The sequence below is a fragment of the Panthera tigris genome, chromosome D1 (genome assembly GCF_018350195.1).
Source record: "Panthera tigris isolate Pti1 chromosome D1, P.tigris_Pti1_mat1.1, whole genome shotgun sequence".
NCBI classification, from domain to species: Eukaryota; Metazoa; Chordata; class Mammalia; order Carnivora; family Felidae; genus Panthera; species Panthera tigris.
This window is the reverse complement of record NC_056669.1, coordinates 38,672,697-38,694,994: the sequence shown is the minus strand read 5'-3', so window position 1 is coordinate 38,694,994 and position 22,298 is coordinate 38,672,697. Positions and strand designations below refer to the sequence as shown.

General features: G+C 46.5%; 1 long non-coding RNA gene across 2 annotated transcripts; it reads right to left on the bottom strand.

Annotated features, from left to right (window-relative positions):
* Positions 1–2,558: 2,558 nt before the first annotated feature.
* LOC122230997 lies at positions 2,559–22,010 on the bottom strand. 2 transcript variants are annotated; one of them, XR_006208076.1, is made up of 4 exons: positions 21,930–22,010; positions 14,123–14,288; positions 9,435–9,586; positions 2,559–2,939 (listed from the first exon to the last, which is right to left on the bottom strand). It is a non-coding gene; the product is annotated as an uncharacterized LOC122230997 (long non-coding RNA). The 2 variants fall into 2 exon arrangements; XR_006208077.1 differs by lacking the exon at positions 21,930–22,010 and adding an exon at positions 15,216–15,275.
* Positions 22,011–22,298: the final 288 nt, after the last annotated feature.

The window sequence follows — 22,298 nt, the reverse complement described above, 5'->3', positions numbered from 1 at the left end:
TGGACTTTAATATATAAAATGGGGTAATAATAGTACCTACTGAATGAGTTTGTACATGTTTAACGTTCAGAATAATTCCTGGTGCATAGTAAGTTTAATATAGCTGCTTGTTAAATATTAAAGAAATATTTAGGAATCATGGGGGTTCTGTAGGGGGAAAATATCAGTCATCCATTCAGCAGACACTTCATCAAGTAAGGACTGTGCTAGGTTCTATGGATACAGATAGGAAGAAGACCCTGACCTCAAGATGCTCACAGTTAGATGAAGATAGAAATTTCTCAGCGTGGGAGGATCTTATAAGGCTGTTCTAATGAAAAGAGGGAAAAGAAAAATCATAGTATAGGGGATGAATGGATCTCAATAACTGGAATATAGAGGTAAATATTGTGGTGGGCACTGGGGCCAGGGAAATGGCCAGCTGCAGTGTGATGCCTCCCCAAAGACTTTGGGCATCATCTCCCATTCTTGAGGCAGCTATGACAGTTATGGCAGAAAACAGAGGCCCACAGAGGTTAGGGGATTTTCTCCGGGTCAAAGAAGAGTTGGGATTGGGATCAGGATAGCCTCCTGAGTGCTCTGTTCCTTTCTCCATTATGGTACTCTTGCAGAATATGGGACTCAGGTCAAAGTGAAGGAAAGACACATATAGCAAGAATCTCTCCAATTGTTTTCTCCTTTATTGCCCCGGCATCCCAGACCCAGCTCCTGAAAGGCTAGGACCCGGACTTCTTCCCAGTGGAGGGTCCGCATATGTGAGGATCCCTGCCTGAGCCTCCTTCCAAGCAGGAACCTCTCGGATGGGACCCACGGCTATGTTCCAGGAGGCCAGGTGTTAGAGCCGTTGACCCTCTGCAGCTCGCTTCAGTTTCACAGAATGTTCCTGCAGTCCGATGGCTATTGGAACACAGACCTGGGCCCCTGGATCTTTCCCTACTAGTTTGCTGCTTGAAGGAATGGCCAGACCGCAGCTGCCAATTTGTGGCCTCCGAGGCTCAGAGACTCCCTTCTTCCTGGCCCATGTGACCTTTCCCATATCTGTCTCCACTTGCTCTTGGCTTCTTCACTTGGAAAAAAAGGGGGAAAAAAGAAAGAAAAAAACAAAGGCTCTGCCCAGGGAACTGTGCTCCAAAGGACGACAGGACAGCTCACCACGGCACCATGGCGCACCTGGCCAGGGTAAGAACAACACGCCCCAGAGTGGCACTGGTGGAAAGTTAAGCCTATTTTGAGTAGATGCCTGCTGTACCTATGAGATAATCTTCCCCCGTGGGGCCAATGCCAACCCCTTCCAGGTAGCGAAATGTCAGCCAGAGGGCTGAGCTGGAGGAAGCTCTCCTCGGATGGCAGGTGGGAGGTGGCTCCAGGGTGGGCGGATGGAAAGGAAGAGTCATCTCGCCTCTATTTATGATACAACAGTAATATGAGCCAGAGGAACAGAAGAAATGCCATGTGAGGTCACACACATGACCCACGTATACCAGCCTCTCTGACATCTGTTCCTAGGGACTTGCTGGCCACGAGCCGTGTCATGAGTCAATGGTGCTTTCCCACACAACCTGGGGGACTCCAGGCTTCGAATCCCATCCTCACTGCTTCCCTGCTCCCCGGCATGAATCCTGACCTCTCTGAGGTTCAATTTCCATCCTGTGAAATGAATATTAAGATACTTGCCCTGCTGACTTCATAAGATTCTTCTGAGGGCCAAAAACCCCTTGAGTTTGTATGAAGGCCCTCGGGAAACTGGGAAGCAGTGATCTGGGTGGTAGACCAGCTGCCCGTCTACAAGCTGTCTGTTGCTGAGTCCACGGAGGAGCTTGTGCCAAAATGTAAATCAGTGCTCACTAAACACACGGTTTAGATCAGAGGACAGTTTGTTTACAGAAAGACTTCCTCACCGAAGGAGGCAGTGCTGGGAGAGTTCTTTATCTCACCGTGGATCTGCACTTTGACTAGAACTGCTGTGAGCACTGTATGTGTGGGTATGTCTCCCCTCAAATGCCCTTGTCCCACCACCCGGCTCTCTCCTGGCCCCATAGCCTCGCCCCCCATCAAAAGCCTGTTCAGTTTTCAAGACGCGGCTCAAGCATCCCCCATGCAGATCCCCACAGCAGAGCCTGTCCCCTCTTCCTTGGGCCTCCACTGGATGGCAATTATGAAGGCAAGATCTGTTCCCCATGCGGCTGGGACATTCTTGAGGTCACGTTCATCTCTAAGACTGGGGCACCGTGTATTTGTCAAGTAAAAAAGGTTAAAAAAAAAACATGAGGGGCACCTGGGTGGCCTAGTCGGTTAAGCGTCCGACTTTGGCTCAGGTCATGATCTCACGGTTCGTGAGTTCGAGCCCCGTGTTGGCCTCTGTGCTGACAGCTCGGAGCCTGGAGCCTGCTCCGGATTCTGTGTCTCCCTCTCTCTCTGCCCCTCCCCTGCTCATGTTCTGTCTCTGTCTCTCTCAAAAATAACTAAACATTTAAAAACAAAACAAAACGAAACAAACAAAAAAAATGAGGTGTAGCTGCCTCTCTGCCCGTTTCGTAGGTGGGTGCCATTAAATCTGTTCAAGAGTCTCAACAGGCGCCAGGTGTGGTGGTTGAGATGCAGTCCCACCTGGAGGCCTTTGAAATGGAAAGATTCTGTGGAGCTTTATTCACTCCATACACAGTTACTCGTCACCTGCCATGTGCCAGGCATGGCGTAGGCATTGGAGATACAACTATGAACTAAGTGCAGTATCTGCCCTCTAGAACCTGCAGTACATAGTCTAGATAGGTTGGTACTAGCTTGTAGAATTTGGAGTAAGGCCTGTCTTTGGTGCCTGGAAGCCCATCACTGGCGCATACACCCTCGATGTCAAGCTAGCCCGCCTCTCTGTAGGCTGAGTGTTAATAGCACGGTGTTGATCCACGTCTTGCTTTCCGAAGAATCCCTCAGGGGCTCACCTGCAGGTAAGAAAGAGGATTGCTATTTAGAAAGGAGGGAAGGGAGAGGTAAGGGTCAAGGAAGGGAAAAGAAAAAAGGCAGAGAGGAAGGGGAGCAGCCTGACTTTCTCAAGCCACTTTCCCTCGATCTACTTGGTACCCCGTGTCCTATCTCTAGAAGCAGCCTCTGTACTTTTTGGTCCCTCCCTCCTTTGGGCCACCTCCCTCTGCATACAGTTTAGGTCACTACGGCACTTACCGAGCTCCTTTATAATTGTTTATATGTCTGCTCCTCCTCCCGAGCTGTGAGCAAGTCCCATTCTTTTTATCTTTTGCCCAGAATGTTTGTTTCTTGAGTAAATGAATACATTATCTCCATTTAGACAAATGAAGGCTCAGGTTCAGAAACAGTGTCCTGCCTACTGTCCTAGCTCACAGGCAGAGCTAAGGCACAGCTAAACCTTCTGTCTCCAGCCCTGGGCTCTCTCCCTGAGGCCCAGCCACACCAGCAGGATGGCCCTGGGGACTATAATTAGAAAGTCACTTCTCTAGATCAACTTTCCTGTTCCGAGAAGTAGAAGCAGAGACCTAAAGGGGACAGTGGCCTGTGTTGCGAAAGTTGGAAAATAATGGCACCGTGGGGGCCTGGGTGGAGTTCTCCAGCCTCCGGGTCAGCAAATCTGAAGTCACTCTTGACATCTTCTTCCCCTTCACAAGTCACCCAGTTTCGAATTATTACTGAAGCCAATGGATTCTGCCTCCTTAATACTTCGGATTTGTCCCAATTGCCATCGTCACCGAATCCATTCAGGCTTCTAACTACTCGTCCTCCCCACTAATGACCTCCGCTGTTTATCCTCCATGCTGCAGCCAGACTGTTCTTTCTAGAACGCGCGGGCAGTCAGGCTCCTTCCCTCACTGAAACCTTCCCGTGGTTCCCAGTGTCCCAGCAAGGAATCTGTGTCTTTCGCTTCTGACTCCTCACCTCTTTTTACCTCTCACTCCTGCTCTCAGGGAGTTCCCCAGGCTACTTTCTTCATGACCAACTGCAGCCTTGAAAATCCTCTCACTCTGCTCTAGGGGTCCCCAGCTTCAGTCCTTAGGCCTTGGAACCAGATCTTTCTCGGACCAGTCCCTTCGAGCTGATGAACTGGCTGCATATCTGGCTTTGGTTGTCATTGCTGACTCTCCCTGTTGCCTCTGACAACCCCTGTGGGTGGTCCAACAGCGTCCCCATCCCTACCTTCATCCCCACCCCACTCTGGCCCTCAAGTTGCTGGTCTGGGTCTGAACGTTTCAGCTCCCACTGGTCTGGAAGGGTAATCAGAATGAATGAATGAGTGAATGAATGAATGAGTGAATGAATGAATGAGTGAATTTCCATACCTCTACTTTCTGCTCAGACACCCAGGGTCCTCGTCCTATGTTGTGGTTCTCAGACACATCCTGATGCACTTTCCCTTACCCCAGGCCTCATCTCCCCGAAGTGGCTTGTTCTCCAAAATAATCTCTATCCCCAAACCAAAATTTCTCTCCCCATCAGGGTGGCCGACATGGAGAAAGGGTATAATCATGGGCCTCAACAGGCATGGAGTTCGGTCATCTCTTCACATCTCTTAACCCCATCTCTCAACTCCTTGTAGCTCGTCAGTTAATGGTTTCTCCCTTCCAGAGCTGTGTGAAGCCAGGTGAGATCATAAATGTAACAGCCCTCTGTATAAAAGCTCAAGGCCCAGAGAAAAGCTGAAATTGTGGGAGATGGCATTTCCGAGCAAGGCTTTCCTCCATCCGGATGCCCTAGACCCTCCTATCTTCCTGAATTGAAGACCACCGACCCACTGCTTCTTTTCTGCTTTTCTCAGTCCCTATGCCCAAACTGGGATTCGTAATATAGCCATCCCCATCAGAGCTGCTGATGGAGCGGGTCCTCGCAGCAAGGCTGTCCTAGGCTTACACTAAGGCACTTGGCCTTAATGTCTCTTACGTGATCCTTGGAACATCTTTCTGAGTCAGGCAGAGCAAGTGTTGATATCCCCATTCTATGGCTAAGGACACCAAGTTCAGAAATGTGGAAATACTTGTTCATGATCACAGAACTGAATGGCGGAATCAGGGTTCAATGCCAGGTTTCTTGAGCCTAAAACCATGTCGTTGCCCCTTGTAGAAGGTAATGTAATGGGCCAGGGGCCCTCATACCTTCACTCATTTCCTTCCTTCCTTCCTTCCTTCCTTCCTTCCTTCCTTCCTTCCTTCCTTCTTTCCATTTATTGGAATGCTGGGAATACAAAGGGACAGGCTTGGAGGCATGGGACTTAATCCAAGCTGAGGAGAGCTGTCATTGATGGAGACACAGACCACACAAAGGACTTCGGGGTCCCAGGGCAGGGAGCTGGCATTCTACTGTGTCTGGAGACAGAAACGTGCATCTTTCAAATAGACACATAAGCCTTATCCAAATAAACAATAAATGTGCAAGGGGAGGGAAGCAATCATCACCTCTAAAGGAGAACGTGCTTCAATTTGCCTGTCTTGTATTAGACGCTGTTCAAACTCAACGTGGAAAGCTCCTGGGGGTGAAAAAGACAGCAGGTGCCCACTTCCAGTACTTTCTCCCCAGGCCTGTCAGCAATAGCATTGGAGGATGAGTGACATCTCTCCCGTGGGCTAACCGGAGGGGTCTAGACCTGTCCCAACAGCGCCTGCAGAAGAGACTGGGGTAGCTTGTGCAGACACATTCAGGCCAGCTCCAGGCACCTCTTAACGATGAGTCCACCAGGCACCAAAGGGAGGGACCAGCTCAGAAGTTCTCCTTTTCCGAGGAATCTCCCCAGCACCACCTCAGCCCCGGCCCCCTCCACACTCACTCCCCTGCAGCCCTGACAGCCTCCCCCACTTGGCTGGCTGGCTGGGTGGCTGATGTGAAGCCCTCAGCCTGTGTGAGCCAGTGTCCCCTGTCTCCTTTTATACTCGGTTCTAAGGGGGCCCGGGAAGAGCAGCACTAGCCCCGGACCAGTCACGCACCAGCTTCACTTCGCTACGCTGGCCTCCGTTTCCCCAGCTGTAAACTCATGGAAAGGCTAAGCCTACCCGGCCGGTCTCCCCGGGCTGTGGTGAAGCTGAGGTGAGATCATGCAAGTGACAGAGTTGTGCAAATTCTGGGTCTACGCTGTTGCTGCTTATCGGCATTATGGCGCTCACTGCCTGGTTTGGGCCAGGAGACCCAGGGGATACATGCGGGTGGAGTGTGGAGACAATTTGCAGGAAATAAGCCATAAGGGTCATCCGGATGCAAGGATTAAAATGTCCCTGACTGCCATCTTGGGGAGAGAGGGAACAGGTGGGTGTCCTCTCAGAGACGTATGCAATAGGGCATTTTCAGCCGCCCTTTCTGGAGGAAGAGAGATGTCATAGAAGCCCCGCGGTAACCAGTTCCCTGTCCGCCCCCATGCTGCCAAGTGCAGTCCATGTGCCCAGGAACAGCACCTGCACTCCCAGCTGACACCAATCAGTTCTCAACCCAAGTTTGGCAGCTCAGCACAATCACTAAATGGCTGGGACGAGCTCATGTTTCCGAGCCTCCCGGAAGGGGACTCACAAAGGGAAGGAGGCTAAGAACCATTCCCATGCCCCTGGGTTTCCATTTCCAGGGCTGGGCCCACCTTAACTACTAGAATAGGGTCCGTCTATACAGTAGGTAAGGCCCCCCCAGTGTAAGAGGACCTAGAAATATCAGCTAATTCCATAGGTCGTGGGGCCAGCTTTATGAGCCACGCCAAAGTGTATGGATTCAAGGACCAACTCAAAGCAGGCTTACGTTCAAATACAAGTAGGATCTCCTAGAAAAGCAGGCTCAGTATTCAGGTTCTAGGGTAACATACACTTGGACTCAAATTCTAAGCCATCTATTCCCAATTCGGGGGATCTAGAGCCACTTTTCCATCTGCCAAAGAGTAAAAGTAGTACTACTAACCCTTTGGGCTTTTGGGAAGAATGAATGAAATGATGGAGGTACCTGACAAGTAGCTGGTATTCAATAAAATCATGTGGTTGTAAAATCCTTGATGCTTTCACTCTAGAAAGGAGATTAAACCAGGCCCAAGAATGTAATCATTTCTCATAAGAACATTCATCCAATTGCCCAAGCTAGAGTCCCAGGCATCACCCTTGACCTCTCCCTCATTCTCATCCACCAAGGCCACTTTGCTGGGTCTAGCTTCCAAAGGTCTTTCCTATCTGTTCCCTTTTCAAGACCTCAAACCAATTCAAGCCATTACTGTGCCACCTATATGGCAAGGTCAGCCTCTTTGTTGATTAGTTGATTCATCAAAGGCAGGTGCCCTTAATAATGAGAGTTCATGATATGAGGTAAGCAGTGTTCCCAGAGGGAACAAAACGATGTGGTCCTAGGGCAGCACTGCCCTAGGTAAATGCACCATCTCAAGTAGACTTGTTGAAATTGCTGACCATGGCTTGAGGTCTCCTTAACTTCTGGGATAAGAGGCTCTTTATGGTCTGGTTCCTGCTTGTCTCTCTGGTTTTCCCTCTTGAGTCTCCCAACGTGATACATTGGCACGAAACAGAATTATTTTCTCCTTGCTGGACAAGCCATGCTCTCTCTCTTTATACATGTTCCCTCAACTTTTACTACCTTTCACTTCTTCACCTGGGAAAGCCTACTCATCCTTTGGGCTCAGCTGAGGAGTCACTTCCTCTGGGAAGCTCCCTTTGGCTTCACCTACCCTTCACCCCTCACCTCAAGGATAGGTGAGGTACCCCTCTCCTCAGCTACCAGGACATCCCTTTAAATATTTTATAACCCTTGTCACACTCGGTGGCCATTAACTTTTTGCTTGTCGGTCTCCTGCTATAGACGGTGAGCCCCCTGAGAACAGGGATACATCTCATTAATCCTGGTTTGTGTACCACCCTCAGGGGGGTGGGACAGGTGCTGCTAACCGTGTCTCATGAAATCACTAAGTTTGGGGAAGAGCACAACAGTTCTTTTAGAATTCCTGCCAAGGGCTGCCTTCTTGAGGTGCCTTAGAACCTCTGCTTATTTTTGTAACGAGAGGTCAGTGGGCAACAGTGACCCACTGTGAGTTTATAGCCCAAATGACTTCTCTAGAGTAGTCTAGACAGAGATTGGACGGATTTGAGGCTCCATTTCAGCTTTGTAACGTTGGGTCTATTTCTAATTTGCCCTTCTTTCTAGGCCATAGCTGTGGAAATGGCAACTGGAAGCTAGGTGTTTCACAGGTTCCCTTCTCCTCAGCATGGCAAGATTGTTGAGGTCTGCTTAAGTTCTCAGCCCCTGAGGATGCTTTCTCCTGGTGATCAGCATGACTCCATGCTATTCAGAAGTAGACAAGTGCTTTGAGAAGAAAAGCGCTCACTTCCCTGTGTTCCCTTCTCTCTTTGTCCTCTGTTCCTGGCTCCCTCGGTGGCCTCAAACTTCGATTTATGCTAGAATCTCTACTTAGCCACAGCTTTCCGCTTGGTTTCTCCGTCTTTCATCTCAAAATGGTTATGAGCTGGAAAATTCCTTGAGGGGAAAAGCAGCCTAAAGCGTCAGGCTCACCTTAATGAGTTTCCTTTCTCCTCAGAGACCTTGGCGCCTCAAGTCCAGCTCCCCAGATAACACTCTTAATGCCTTCTACCAGTTTTAAAGTCTGGCTTTTCTGTCATCTGTCTATTTGTCTTTCAATGGTGGGGGTGGGGGGGTGGGGGGGTGGGGGCGGTTGGTTTGCTGGCAATTATTCTGTGTTTTTTTCTTTTTTTAATTTGTCTTAAAGATGGTTTTCACCTGAAGAGAAATTCTGGCTGGGTTTCAAGATGATCACAATTTATCTGAATGGTTATATAGTAAAGGTTCATTATGAAGCAAATCCAGCCATATTTACTTGAGGTTAGATCAAGAAAGCAACCACTTAAATATTGTGGGTAATTCTGCTTCACGAACCATCCTGCTCAGTAGAGCTGTGCTCTAGAAGGAACGTGAGGTGGGGGACAAGGATCTCATGTTCTCTGGGTCAGCTTCAGTGAGAGCTACTTGGTACTGAATGGGATTGTACAATAACAGGAGACGGCACGATGTTTGTACAGCATGGCCCCTAAAAGCCAGCGGCCTCAGCTGAAGAAATGGTGGTACAGGTTGCGACCGTCACGTTTGGCTTATCGAGAAAGAGTGTGTCAGTCTCCCAAATGATACCTTTAATAGGGGATTTTCTAGGCTGTTTTGAATTCTATGCAGTTTTCACATCTCATGCTACCTCTCAAGGCCTATCTCTGTGTCAAATTTAACTCCACTCATGGGGCACCCATTTTGCTGCTCTAATTGCTTCACGGGCCCCGTGCTGGCGAAAAGAACCTTTATGGGAGAGGGGTCAAATGCCTTTTTAGAAGTCTGTGAGGTGTAAGCCACCCTCAGGAATAAGGGGAGAAGACAAAAGTCCAGAGGCACTTTCTGTTCTCATGTCAACATGGAGTCAGGAGCTGAAAAAAGCCTCTGAAAGATACCGTAATCTTTGTTAATTCCCCACGTTTCTCTTCAGCCTGTTTTCCTTGGGTGATGAAAATTAAACGGGCTTCTCTGGATGAAAGAGGAACCTCAAGGTTGGCAAGTGGCAGCGCTGAAGAGCGAGGGCAACACGCTGAGCGTCTGGGACCCACTGTGAGACGGAAGGAAGGGAAGGAAGCGTCAGCAGGAAGCCTGGGCTTCATCACGATTTCCCCTGGAGATTTGTGGATTATACTTTTATAAAAGCGTACTTAAAAAATAACATTTTATAAGCTGTTTCAGATGGGAAGGAGACCCTTACGCATCATACAGGAAGATAAATTTGCCTTTCTCTGAGGGAGGTGGGGGAGAATGAGGGGGGCAAAAAGAGTCAGCAAAGCGGAGAGAGCCTGGGACCAGGAAGGTGGAAAATTCTGGGCTACTCCATGCTGGAGATGCTGAAGGAGGCTTTGTAATATTCCCTTTAAAACCTTTGTATTAGGGGCACCTGGGTGGCTCAGTCGGTTGAGCATCTGACTTCAGCTCAGGTCATGATCTCACACAGTTCGTGGGTTCAATCCCTGCATTGGGCTCTGTGCTGACAGCTCAGAACCTGGAGCCTGCTTTGGATTCTGTGTCTCCCTGTCTCTCTGCCCCTCCCCCACTCATTCTCTCTCTCTCTCTCTCTCTCTCAAAAATAAACATTCAAAAAATTTTAAACCCCTGTATTAGTTTGCTAGGACTGCCATCACAAAGTTTAAGGTGGCTTAAACAGAAATGTCTTATCTCTCTGTTCTGGAGTCTACAAGTCCAAGACCAAGGTGTTGGGGGAGGGGTTGGTTCCTTCTGAAGACTGTGGGGAGACTGTTTCCTCTCCTCTAGCTTCTACTGATTTGCCAGAAATCTTTGGCCTTCCTTAGCTTGTAGATGCATCACCCTGATCTCTCTCTTCATCTTCACATGACCTCTCCTCCCTGTGTGTAAGTTTGCCTCCAAATTTCCCCTTTTTATAAGGACACTAGTCATGTTAGATAAGGACCCACTCTACTGACCTCATTTTAACTATCTCAGTAAAGAACCTATCTCCAACTGATATCACATTATGAGATAAGCAAGGGTTGGGACTTCAGCATATGTTATGGTGGATGGGAGACACGATTCAACCCATACAGGCTTCCTCTTACTCCTTACAAGTTGCAAGGGCTGTGAGAATTGGATTTTGGCAGAACTCCCATGGCGAGGGCCATGTGCAGCTGGAGAGGATATGGGCATAAACGGGAGGTTGGGGACAAAAGAGCCATGGACTCGCAGAAAATGAGGAAGGCTTCCCATGCCTTTTGACCACCCGCTCTGGGGGTTACAGACCACTTTTGAGAAAATTCAGTTGAAGGCACCTGTCAATGTTTGACTACAATCTTGCTGCAGGTGAAAAGGCTTCCAGCAGTCTCAAAGATTCACTGCTGGTAGGGACATCTTGTAGGAAAAGAGATCAGTTAGCTCATTATTAGTCTAAGATACAGAAAGAAAAGGGATCGTCTGCTTAAACAATTGACTGAACACTGAGGCAGTTGACTGACAGCAGGTAGAGGGCTTCGGGCGATTAGATTCCCAGAACAGAGCTTAATCTCTTTAAAGTTGCTCAGAAAATGGATTGGTTAATCATTTCATCAGGAATGCTCATTTCCTCCCAGAAGTCGGTTTTGAATTACATCAGTCAAAAAAGGTTCTGTCCTAGACCAGATTTAAAATGGACTTTTCTCTTACAAGGGCTCCCACCTATCTGGCCCCAGCTGGGATCTGGGCTGCATTCTAAGGATCCGTGTCCCAAGGGCTCCCAAATCTCAGACCCTTCACCTGGTCTGCCCTCACAGTCGGCCCCACACTTAGGACCCCCATGTCAGCGGCTCCTGCCCTGCCTGGCCTCGACTCCAAGAGATGAAATCACTCTCCCCTTAGAAAATTCAGCCTCATCCTCGAGGCCTTGTGCGTTCCTGCCTCCTCCTGCCCACCCCCACCCCCCCCCCCACCTTATTGCAGTCCCCCCTCTGGGTTCACTGTCCTCCATCCACGCTGCCCTCCTTTCTGTTCTTCAGACTGGGCAAGCTCCTCGCTGTTTGGGGGCTCTTAGTTCTTGCTGTTCCCTCTGCCTGGAATGTTCTTCAGAACTCCTTCTCACCAGTCAGGACTGAGTGCCAACGACACCTTCTCACAGAAGCTTTCCCTGTCCAAATCAGTCTCCATTCTCTTGTCTTGTTGGTACTCCTCACAGCACCTAGCACCCTCCGTCTTTACAGCATCCTCTTCTCCAGTCTGCCTCCCCCACCGGGTGAGAAGCTTGTCTGTTCACTCCAGTATCCAGGTGGCTGGTGCATGTAGTGGGTGCTCAACACGTTGTTGGTGAAGGTTGAATAAATTCATGTTCGTGAGTGGGGAGTGAATATGGGGGGGAGACTGTGGCTTAGAGTAATTAAGTCACTTGCGCGAGATCACGCATTACAATTTCTGTTTTTTAAGTTTTTATTTGAGAGAAAGAGAGCTCGAGCAGGGGAGGGGCGGAGAGAATCCCAAGCAGGCTCCATGCTGTCACCACAGAGCCCGACGTGGAGCTCGAGACCGTAAACAGTGAGATCATGACCTGGGCAGAAATCAAGAGTACGATGCGCAACTGACCGAGCCACCCAGGTGCCCCCGAGATCATACAGCATTAAGTGGTGGAATGGGGAACTCGTTTAACTCACTCCAAACTGTCTTCACTACTCCTCTTTGTCTTGCTTATCTGTTAATGGGGCGGTGGCGGTGGCGGTGGGGGGGGCGGTTCCTGGTTCAGCCCTTCTTTGCTGTTAGTCTATAGTCCTGATCACAGAAGAGCTAATTTGCCTCTCCTCTTTCCTTGACCCGGAGGATACAAATCCCTTCAGTTGCTGTGGGCCCGTTTACACCCAATGTGAGTTAGTTGCCCTTCCTTCCAAAGCACAAGATACTCACTGGGCATCCTCAAAGCATCTGCTCTCGACCTCAGAAGCCTTTCATTCCGCACTCATGCAATGAGCGGTCCTTAACCCACCCACTCTGGGCCAGGCCTGTTCTGGGAGCTTCCATGCCATCCCCGCTTCCCTCAACCAGGCTGTCACCACACAGCTCCTTCTCCTTTCCTTCTCAGCTCCTCTAAAACACAAATACATCAATGACCCCGTCTATCTTTTCATAAGCCTCTTTCCTGCAGGGTCTCAGGCCCAGGGCTCTGCTCACACCTGTCTGATCCTGTCCCCGAGGTAAACACTAGCTAATAATCCAACCTAGCTCAGTACAGACATTAGCATATCAAAAACTGTGGTTTATATTGTGGTTGTTCCCACTCAGCACGGCACCTGAGGCACAAATCCAAATAGATTTTGAGGCAAATGGTTTAATACATTTCCAAATATAGGAAAAGGCTGCTGGCATGATACAGGTACACAAACCCCGTGGCAAAAGCTCCCTAACCCTTCTCTGTAAACTCCAACCCAGATATTAAGGGGCAGGTTGGACTTGCTTGGCCTCGCCTTTTCTCCGATGTTAATCCAGGACAAGGCTAAAATTAGCCCCACCCCCTCCTGGTGCTAAAACCCAGCTGGAGCAACATGGGGCCAGTTGCTTTTAGAAACCATCCCTTTGGGGCTTATTGCTGAACAACAGAAACAGGTGATGGAAACTGGGCCCGGAACCTGCAAGGCAGGAAAGAAGAGCCGGATCAAGTTCAGACGCTGGGCTCAGAATGCCAGATCCAGGGACCGCGGCTGCGAATCCAGACCAACATCATGGTCACGGTCAGATCAAGGAGAAATAGCACAAAACCAAGCCAGAGCTTGCCCATAGGTCCTATGGCAATGCTAAGGTGGGGTGACAGCGAGGGGTGCAGGGAGGGAAAGGAGTCGAAGTTTACTAGGTACACATTGTATGCCAGTTCCTTTGTACGTGGTGCCTCATTGAGTCTCAGTGGTGGGTTCTATTATTTCACCTCTTTTGCCGTTTAATTAAATGGAATGTCAGATGTGTTCAGTGACTTGGTCAACGTCGCCTAGCTAGTAAATGGCAAAGCAGGGGGTCAAACCCTAGCCTATTTAACATAAGGTCTGGCACTTTCCTCTATGCTGCATCCAGAGTAGTAGGAAGGGAGATTTCAAACCCACTCATAACCCATGAGAACGGACGACCAAGTTGCTTCATTGGTATTTCCTACCCTGAGTCAAATCCTAATTTTCTTTAAAAAAAAAAAAATTTTTTTTTAACATTTATTTATTTTTGAGAGACACAGAGAGACAGAGCATGAGCAGTGGAGGAGCAGAGAGAGAGGGAGACACAGAATCTGAAGCAGGCTCCAGGCTCCGAGCTGTCAGCACAGAGCCCGACGTGGGGCTTGAACCCGTGAACCGTGAGATCATGACCTGAGCTGAAGTCAGTTGCTTAACTGACTGAGCCACCCAGGCGCCCCTCAAATCCTGATATTCTGGGGAGCCTTCACAAACGTACCAGTGCTAGGGCACTGCCACCCAGAGGTTCTGTATTAATGGTTCTTGGGTGGGGCCCAAGAATAGGTACTTCACAATCCCTTGGGAACTTCTGTTGTGTTGCCTAGGTCAAAAACTAGGCTCTTTGCTTTGTTTCTGATCAGTTCCCCTGGGTTGAGCTGGAGAAATAGGGTGGTGATAGATGTTAATGTCCAACTCACCCAGGTTCCACACCAGACAGGCAGGCCGCCTGGCCGGCAATGGCACATTCCCATAGAAGATTTTCTGGTCGAAGGTGGTCTTCTCAAGTTCTGAAGTCAGGTAAAGAATTAAAACGGCATTCCCACAAAGAGAAGGCAGAGGTCAGGAGCCTGGGGACTTAGGATTCTATAAAAAAGAAGGGAGGGGTTGACTTAGCATCACCTACCATTCTAGCACGTCACGGTGCACCTTTCTCCAAACCTTTATAGAAGGAGAAGAGTCCCTCTGTGTAACTGGCAGGGCTTTGCCAAGGAACAAGAAGAACAGGCGAGCCCATCCCTTATCGCACTCAGGTGTCCACTCCTGGCATATTTAACTTCAGCTTCCATGCATCTTGTCTCTTGACTACATATGTTTGGTGTCCTTTTGATTTTTTTTATGTTTATTTTTATTTTTGAGAGACAGAGCACGAGCAGGGGCAGAGAGGGAGAGAGAGAGTATCCCAAGCAGGCTCTGTGCTGTCAGCGGAGAGCCGACACAGAGCTCAAACTCATGAACCATGAGATCATGACCTGAGTCAAAGTCAGACACTTAACCAGTTGAGCCACCCAATGTGCCCCTATTTGTCTTTTTGATTTCTAATTGTTTCATGTTTAATTGCTTCAAGCCCTGCCCTCTCTGAACTCTCATAGAAGGCAAGGACTATGTTATCTAAGGGACAGAAAACAACATCTGAAAAAACCTCTGATAGGCTGGGACATCTTTAGGTCTTCTGACTGCATATTAGCATCATCTCTGGAATTTTAGAATGCTAATGTCAAGGTCAATCCCTGAGACTGTGAATAAATTGGTCTGGGGTGTGGCATGAACAGACTTTTCAAATCTGCTCAGATAATTCTAATAAGCACCCAAGGTTGAGAATAAAAATTTGAAGGGTAACAAAAAGCTTTGTGAAAAAAATTGTAATAATGGTTATGTCTAGGGGGAAAATGAGGCGATTTAACTTATTTTATTTCTGCAAATCTGTGTTCTCTATTTCTTTCTTCACATTGATTACATAATTTTGAAAAGTAAATCTCAAACAAACATTAAACTGGATTCTCATTCACTCACCAAATATTTATTGAGAGCCTGCCATCTCACATGATAGACACTGGACATAGGAGAGTAAATTTCACAGACACATTTCCTGCTCTCATGAAGTTTACATCTAAAGAAGAAGATTAACTATCAGACAAACAAATATGGTACTCTGATTTAGGGAGGTGTTCTAGCAGGCATAAATTGCTGAGTGTTATGCATTGTTTTGTAAATAACTATATCAGAAATGACAAATATTGGGTTTACACCTCCCCTCCTATGTCAAAGGCAGACATTGCTTATTGTCTTTTCTACTGAAGGTCAGTATCTTCTCAACATTGCCAATCAATCTGAGGTGGTGCTTGAAATGAAACATATTTAGTATCCTAAGAAAGAGCTATGAATTATCATGTTGAGGGTCGGCTAAATGACTCAAAAGGTGACTGAAGCCTTCTGGTATGGCCAAGTAGCTCCTACCAGACCATACCTGTTATAGGTAGTAACTATAAACTCTGGACAAAATATAAGAACAATTAGTTTCAACTGGTACTGCAAAGAGAACAAAAACTGAAAGAAGCCAGAGGAGAGTGAACCACTGGAAGAAGAGACAGACATGGGATGAGTTTCCTGATTTATAGCTTTTGTCCTCAGCGTAAGGCCCTGTCTATGAATATGCAGAGCAGAGGGGAAGCCCTATAGCTCTATGTATAAACTCTACCCAGATCTCTGGTTGACCTTTGAACAACCTATGCAAGAGGCAGATTTTAAAAATCCCAGCTACAGCTGAAAGAGCTGACCTGAAATTCTAGATGCTACATGGGAAGATAAGGTCACACTTTGAATTCAGCCACTTTTAAGGGCCTAAGTAAAGAAAAGTCAATACTTCTCAGAAGAGCAGAATAGAATCCAGATTTTCTGCAACATATCATTCATAATGACCAGGATACATTCCAAAATTATTCAACATACAACAAAATGGGAAAACATGACTACTTTTAAAGAGAAAAGACAATTCACAGAGACCAACCCTGAGATGATCTAGATGATGGAATTAGCAGACAAAAACTTTATGGAAGTTACTGAAACTATGCTCATGTACGTAAAGGAAAATATATTTGTAATGAATGAAAGTATAGAAAATCTTAGCAGATAAATAGGAACTATAAAAAAGAATTAAATGAAAATGTAAGAACTGAAAAATAAACATCTTAAATAAAATTTACTGGATGTTTTTAAAAGCACAGGGAGATGAAAGAAGAAAAAGTCAATGAACTAGAAGATAGATCAACGGAAATGATCCAGATTGAGGAGGAGAGATTTAATAAGTGTTCAAAGGCTCATAGATCTTTGCAACAATATCAGAAGGTCTAATATACATATAACTAGAGTCCTAGAAAGAGAAGAGAGAGAGAAAGAATGAACCAGAAACTTATTTAGATAAATAATGGGTAAAAAGTTCATAAATTTGGCAAAAGACATATATTTATAGACTTTAAAACCCTAGTAAACACCAAGGAAGATTAATATTAAAAAAAAAAAAAGACACAACAAAACAGGGGCACCTGAGTGGCTTAGTCGGTTGAGTGTCTGGCTCTTGATTTCAGCCCAGGTCATGATCCCAGGGTTGTGGGGTTGAGCCCCACGTTGGGCTCCACGCTGAGCATGGAGTCTGCTTAAGATTCTCTGTCTTTCTCTCTGCCCCCCCCCTCCCTGCTCACATGCTCTAAAAAAAAAAAAAAAAAAAAAAAAAAACCCAAAAACAAAAAACAACAACAAGAAACCCAACAACAACACTTAGGCAAACCGTAGTCAAACTGCGAAAATCAATGACAAAATCAATAAAACAATGCCGTGAGAAAATTGAAGATGCAAAAAGTGGCAAGATACACCAGGTTAATGGATTGAAAGGCTCAGGGTTGTTAAAATGGTAATCACCAACCTTTTCTATGGACTCAGAACAATCCTAATCCTATGATGCTTTTTAGTCAAAATTGACAGATACTAAAATTTCTGTACACCTGCACAGAACTTAGAATATTCAAAGAAGTAGTGAAAAAAGAAGTCAAAGTTACTTCAGCACTTTAGTTCAAGACTTACCCTAAAGCTACAGTAATCAAGACAGTGGGGTACTGGCACAAGGATCGACAAACTGATTGGTAGGACAGAATAAACACCCCAGGCAGAAATTGACTCATGCTTCTGTATTTATTTTGTTTTTCACAAAGTTTTCAAAGAAACCCAATTGGGAGAGGAAAGGTTTTCAAAAAAGGGTGTTGAAATAACCACATATTCATATGGAAACAAATCAACCTTGCCCTAAATCGTACCATCCACAAAAATCAATTTGTTATGGACCATAGGCATAAACATTCTAGAAGAAAACATAGGAGAATATCTTCATGACTTGGGGGAAGACACAAACCAAAAAAAGAAAATAAATCAACTGAGTCAAAACTAAATACCTATTCACCAGAAGAAATGTCATCAAGAAAATGTACATAGGGCAGGAGAAAATATTTGGGAAATGTCTCTGTCAGATAACTGGTATCCTGGATATATCAAGAACTCTTAAAACTCCGTAATCAAAAGACAAGCACCTCAATTTAAGACACTTCGCAAAGGACAGTAAAAGCATGGCCCATAAGCACATGAAAAAACATTCAACAGCTTTAGTCAACAAGGAGATGCAAATTAGAACCACAATGAGATACCAGTCCACATTCACGGGCATGGCTAAAGTTTCACTGATAGCACCACATGTTGTCAGAAGTATACAAAGCAACTAAAACTCTTGTACATTGTTGGTAGGAGAAGAAAATGGTATGAGAACATTGGAAAAGATCTTTTAATTCCTTACAAATTAAATACCCACCTACCTTAAGGCCCACCAACTCCACTCCTAGGTATTTACCCAATGGTTATGAGAATGCATATCCACAAAAGTATGTGTCCAAAAATGTTCATATTAGCTCTATTCGTAATAGCCCTAAACTAGATGATCAGGTGTCCATCAATAGAAGACTGGATAAACAAACTGTGGCATATCCATATAGGAAAATACTACTCATCAATGAAAAGAAACCGACTACTGATAGAAGCAACAACACGGGTGGGTGAATCCTAAAAACCTGCTGAATGAAGAAAAATTTCCACAAAAGAACACAAGTTTTATGATTCTATTTATATGAAGTACCAGAATAAGTGAAACTGCACCATGGTGAAAAAAAATCAGAAGATTCATTCTCTTTAGGAATGCTGAACCAGGAGTTTGCTGGGAAGGGACATGGGGAAACTTTCTAAGGTAATGATTATGTTCCGTCCCTTGACAGGGGTTTGAACTGCACATATATATGTATTTATAGGAACTCATCAAAATGCTATGTTGATGACTTCTGCATTGCACTGTATATGAATTTTATCTGAAGAGACATTGTAAACAAATGTTGGAATTGTCAACAAATATTGAATTTTTGTTAATCATATTGAAGTATTTGGGGGCATGTATCAATATCTGCAACTTTGGAATGCCATAAAAATGCGTTGCTGGAAGGATAGAGGAATGGATAGAGAATCAATATATGATAAAGCAAATATAGTAAAATGTCAATTGAAGAAACTACGTTTGAAAATTTTATGAAAGAATGTTGAGAACAAAAGAGAGTTGAGGCTAATTGGCAGGCTGCCTATAAGAGGGAGTCCCGGGCCTGGACACTAGAATATCGCTGATATATAAGGGACAGTGTAGACAAAGGAGGCTGCTGGTTCCATTTGGCTTTCTTTGTTCTATTCTGACTTTGGCAATGAACCTAGGAGCTGAAGCAAAACAAACGACCCAGTTCGTCTTGCGTTCCCTAAGACCCACTGGCTCATACTCTCAGCAGCTGCTTAGCTTACCAGATGGTGACTTTAAGAGTTCTCAACAGATCTGTTCTAGAAATCTGGAACAGAGAGGGGTTGTCCGACACCATGTACTGTCTACTGAGTACCTACTGTGTGTTAGTCTGTGTGCTAGGCTTTAAGGATACTAGGATGAACTGAATACCAGTGGATTCTGCCCCCCTTTTTTTTTGTTTCATCCTACTATTGATAAAAACTCTGCTCCTTTTCTACTTCTATCATTATTTACACCCCGACCCAAATACTTGCAAATTCCTTTCATAAGCCTTATTGGCATTTCTTAAATCTCTCAGATCAAAAACCCCTTTCAAATGTTGGCCCTGAGCACCTCTAGCTAAACAGAAAGAGATCTCTTCTTGTTTGACTCTCTCGGGAGTGAAACTTAACACAAGAAGAGACCTCCAAAGCCTCAAAATAGCTCAGCAAAAAGTTGGACACATGCTGAGTGACCCAACGTCACCTTCCACTCTCCTGAAGTAGCAGTGTGAGAGAGAAAAGGTAGCCGGCTGCTAAGCACGATCCTCTGCCCCCCTTCTTCCAACAGAAGTCACCACCACTACCATTCCTTGCCCCGGCACCAAGGCCTGAAGTTCTGCCCAAGGTTTGGCCTGAGGACATGGCCTCAAGGAGAAGTGACTGGCCTCCTCAGTAGCTTGACATGACCTTGAATCCCATGGTACAAATCTGATGCCTCCAGCCTTACCTTTAACATACAAAAGAGAACATCCCTCACTTAAATACCTCTTTTCCCAAATCTTCTTGGTGGGATGTGGGCATGTTTTGAGTTATTTATGTTAGCAATGACCCCAAATTGGTTGAGTGGTACCATATGCGATAAAAAGTAAATACAACTTGGTTGCCTTCATTAGAAAGGCTGTCACACTTTCCTTCCATACAGTGACTCATTCCTTTGCATAACTGAATACTTTCCCCTCTGCGAAGTCCAGACCAGCATTTGTCACCTTTATGTGCTTACAAATCCACCAGCTCTGAAAACCTCTTAGCAAGGTGACCATTTCCAGCTTTCGCCCTGCCCCTCCTCCTGACTGAAATATCTTTGTTTTTTTCTCTCTCCCTTCCGTCCCCGGGAATTTTTACCTCTCAGAAGCTTAAATATCTCTTTTTCCTTCCCTAGAACGCTATTTTTCAGACAGCTGGATCCTTGGGGAGATAATGATACGACTCAGGGAAATAAGTGCATGGTTTCCATATCCCTGGTGCCAGCTAAGGTGATTGGTGTTCAGGACTTTCGGAAGCTCTTTGAAAACAACAGGGCTAGTCAGATTCCAGCAATTTACCTTCTGAAGGCTGAGCGTGTCTGGGCAGTGGCTGCATAATTTGGATGGAGTCATCACCGATGAGACAGACTTGGCTCAGCCAGGGAGCACTCGTTGCTCTTTTAAACTCCACGGCACCAGGGATGAAGTCACCTTTCTTCTTTTAAAACCAACAGATTTGCCCTGTAAGTCCCTGTCGCTTCTGTTAGGACTTGGTGTTTTTTTCTACTGCCGGTCGCCGGGACCTTCTCTCAGGTAAGGAAGCTCTTCTTTTGTGGGTTTCCATCCAGGAGAGCTTGACTGGAGGGGGATTTGGGAGGGGATCCCTGGGTAGAGCTGGAGTCAGGTCAAGGGACGCTCTGAGTGAGGAGGACGGCTGGTTCCCAGCCAGCTGGTCTCCACCTGGTGGGCTGGCAGGCCCTGGGCTGGACGAGCAGAACCCCACTCAGGCTCAGGGTTGCAGCGTCAGGTTCTCAGAGTGGGCATGGAAATCTAATCCTGGCTTGGTTTCGGGGGCCTATTCTAGTAGTTGTATAACAAGCACGTTGGTGAAACACTTACAAGTGATCTCCTTCGGTCTGGGGCTGTCCTAACTTCTTTGCCGTCCTTACAGCTGGCATTGTGTTTTGGGTAGAACCCTTGTAGGGTCTCATGATAAAAGCTGATGTGCAGGAAAGCTGCAGCTCTCTGGAGAGCCTTCATTGGCTCGAACGCTTCCCTGCTTCCTTAGAATACAGCTGGAGACAAAGGGGCCCGGGCTCCTTGTTGTAACATGCAGGGACCTCGTGTAAACAACGGCCGTGCTGCCGTGTGCGGCAGAAGCGTGCAAACACGTCTTAGTGCCTGGCCGTACGAATTCTAAGAAAATCAGCAGGAGTTTTGACGTGTGCATGTGTGCAGGCAGACCTGGGGTCCTAAGGACCCCTGAAATTTCCCTGTAGCACTTCTATGAGTTATATGAGGCACAGTCACCGATTGAATCATACAGCTCTTATTAGCTTTGGAAGTCTCAATAAAGACATCTTGATTATGACAGAGGTGCCTGCAGGGTGATAAATGGCTTTTGCAGAAGGGGTTGAAGCACTGTGAAGTGAAAACATGGAGAATTACAGAGCCCCTCTATTACTTGGCACAGAACTCTGCCACGCATGGTATTTGGGGCGTCCATCTAGCACCTTCGAAGGGGGCCAAGAGTCTCATTTAGATAAGAGATGCTTGTTTTGTTTTAAATGCAATTGCACACTGGCTGCCAGCACTTGCTTACATGTTCGCCTCAAACTTGGCATGTCCCGAATTCAGCCTTATCTGAAATCTGCTCCCCTTTCTGTGTCCCCTAGCTCAGCAAAAAGCACCTGGTTTTCCATGACAGATTTCTGGACTTTGTCCTTGACCCCTCCTTCATCCTCACATTCCCACATCTAGTTTGGCAATATATCCAGCAGATCCTACCTCCATTTTATCTCTCAAAGCCATCCGTTCTCCTACTTCCATGGCTCTTTTCCTAGTCTAAGCCATTACCACCTCCTTCCAGGAATATGGAAACCTCCCATCCAGGCTTCCCCTCTCTTCTCACCTTTCTGGTGCAGCCAGCGTGATTCTGCAATGGTTGATCCGCACCTGCTCAATCCAGTCAATCGTTAGTCTGGTGATCCTGTCTTCTTTTGAGAAAGAGAGAGAGAGAGAGAAAGAGAGAGAGAAGGGGAAGGGCAGAGAAAGAAGGAAAGAGAAAGAATCCCAAGCAGGCCCTGGGCTGTCAGCACAGAGTGCGACTCAGGGCTTGAACTCATAAACCATGAGATCACAACCTGAGCTGAAATCAGATGCTTAACTGACTGAGCCACTCAGGCGCCCCTGGTGATCCTGTCTTCTTCATATCCCTCAAAATTGTTCATGTCTTTCCCTCTCACCACCACTACCTTGGTCCAACCCACCAACACCCTTT